Source organism: Homarus americanus, unplaced genomic scaffold (assembly GCF_018991925.1).
Source record: "Homarus americanus isolate GMGI-L3 unplaced genomic scaffold, GMGI_Hamer_2.0 scaffold34846, whole genome shotgun sequence".
In the NCBI taxonomy this organism is placed as follows: Eukaryota; Metazoa; Arthropoda; class Malacostraca; order Decapoda; family Nephropidae; genus Homarus; species Homarus americanus.
Window position 1 is genome coordinate 4,739 of NW_024733531.1, and position 2,762 is coordinate 7,500.

The window sequence follows — 2,762 nt, forward strand, 5'->3', positions numbered from 1 at the left end:
ATTCCTCATTGTATGATCCGGGTGCAATGATATTGTGCAAATGTGCATGGATCATACTAATCATTACCTTATCATGTATTGGCTCACTTAGGTTTAATACTGTGGATTCTGGTCTATGCCTCTTGGACCGCTTCTCTTTGCTATTTCGACGTATGTCGTATCCTTCTTGTCTTGTTCCTTTTTCCTTGTTTCTTGTACTTTATCATGTGTTTTTTATTGGGCATGCCATTGCTAACGTCCTATGTCCTATGTATACATTCCGTTTCTCTTACAGTTGAGACAGCCAACATGTGTATTCTTACATTCAGTGTAGGTATGGTCGTCGCCTGCACAATCTGAGCAGTACTTTTTTTCTTTTCCGGACAGTCTCTCGTTGTGTGTTCTTCATATTTGTAGCAGGAGAAGCAAGTTTGCAGACTGATGAATGTCTTCTTTATTTGATGTGGTGTGACTGACATGTTGAATATAGAAAGCCCTGTTGTAAAACTTTCTCAGCCATTGACACTTCTTCAAACATGAGTATAGTCCTTTATCTTAATGACTTCTTCAATCTTCATCCACCTATTTTGGCGTTCCAGTTCTTCTTCAGGTCTTCCTCCCGATCTCTTGATCGACTTTGAACAAAAACTGATCTTTTTGCTTTTTGTTCTGGTGGCATGACAACAATAAGGCCTTCATTGTAAAATATATCTCTTGCTTCTTTTGAAAGGATTTTATCTGAATCAAAGTCATCTTTACAGATTACTTTAAAACCTTCATTGGTGCTGAATATTCTAGTTAGTGGGACTTGCAGTTTGTTGTAAGTGATTTCTGCCACTTTTCCCTTCCAATAGAGTGTCCCTTATCTCTATGTTTTATTCTAATGCTAGTTGTCATCTTCTTGATTACATCTAATCCTACCTATAACACAGGGCTCCTGCCTGGGAGTGACCCCCCCCCTCTTGGGGGCGTCGGGCTCTGCAGGTTACCTGTGACTATAGTAATATCTAAAAAGTTGCCACCTACCGGTGACCCCCGGACAAGGGGTGCCCTGCACTATCACAGGTTCCCCGGATCGACCGTATCGCCTCCCGTTCAAAGAACGGTGCATGAGGGGATGAAAAAAGGAAAGAGACTTAGAGAGTAGAAACAGCCTACCTACCACGCCACGTTCGGTCAGCCAATCAGAGCACCGCAGTAAACGTGCATGTATCACGCCACCGTGGGGCACCACTGATTGGCCAATCCAGGACGTAGACCACGGGTAGTAGTCAAAATTTGGGTAGGCCAAATATTTGTTTTTTCCAAAGTTGGAATTTCCGTACAATCTGTGATGGTAATTACACCGTCACTATGTTGAGTAAGTACAATCTAGGATTGAGTGTCTTATCAACAAAGTTGCAGACTCAAACATGCAGCAAAAGAATCAGGTCTTCGCAGCTCCGTGTCTATTTTTACTTAGGCTAGCATACCTAAGTTAAAGCAAACTCCTTGCCAATACAAGAAGGAAGAGGATTTCTTATAGTCTAATAAACAATTCATCATGACCAAATACAGTATCTAACACAGGGGGTCCGGGGCGCAGCCCCCCAACTAACCATTTGATTGCATTATCTCTGAGAATAGTTAGCAATTATCCATTTGATTGCATTATCCCAGGTTAAGGGGGGTTGTGTGGTTCCATATCACCAGATTTATTAAAAACTCTACGTCAGGCTAAACAGTTTAGGCTAGATAGTGGTGGCTGCTTGGATTATTTCTTTGTCTCTTATTGACTTCGGTGGCTAACCTCTATAAAATTTGAGGACACCAATAGACTTTGTACTAAGGTTAGGTTAAACGGACACTTTTGCTGTAATGGAGGATTTCGCCATCGGGGAGCGTGACGAAACCTCCGGCGAAAGTAGTGGTTAGGTTAGGCGGCCCGGTAGTGGTTGGTTAGTTGCCTGTATTATTATTATTATATAAAATTTAAGGTCCCCCGTTAGACTTTACCACGGTCAGGCTAAACAGTTTAGGCTGCTTGGATTATTTCCTTGTCTCTTATTGACTTCGGGTGGCTAACCTCTATAAAATTGAGGACACCAATAGACTTTGTACTAAGGTTAGGTTAAGCAGACACTTTTGCTGTAATGGAGGATTTCGCCATCGGGGAGCGTGACGAAACCTCCGGCGAAAGTAGTGGTTAGGTTAGGCGGCCCGGTAGTGGTTAGGTAGTTGCCTGTATTATTATTATTATATAAAATTTAAGGTCCCCCGTTAGACTTTACCACGGTCAGGCTAAACAGTTTAGGCTGCTTGGATTATTTCTTTGTCTCTTATTGACTTCGGGTGGCTAACCTCTATAAAATTGAGGACCTCGTAGACTTTGTCACTAAAAGGTTGGGTTAAGCAGACACTTTTGCTGTAATGGAGATTTCGCCATCGAGGCGACAAGCTTCCTCCGGCAAAGTGAGTAATTTAGGTTAGGCGGTATTGAGTGGTTGGTTAGTTGCCTGTATTATTATTATTCTATAAATTTAAGGTCCCCCGTTGGGAATTTACGGTCAGGCGCACAATAAATTGGTGGCTGCTTGGATTATTTCTTTGTCTCTTATTGACTTCGGGTGGCTAACCTCTATAAAATTGAGGACACCAATAGACTTTGTACTAAGGTTAGGTTAAACAGACACTTTTGCTGTAATGGAGGATTTCGCCATCGGGGAGCGTGGCGAAACCTCCGGCGAAAGTAGTGGTGGTGGCTGCCTGTATATCTCTATAAAATTTAGGCCGCCAATAGACTT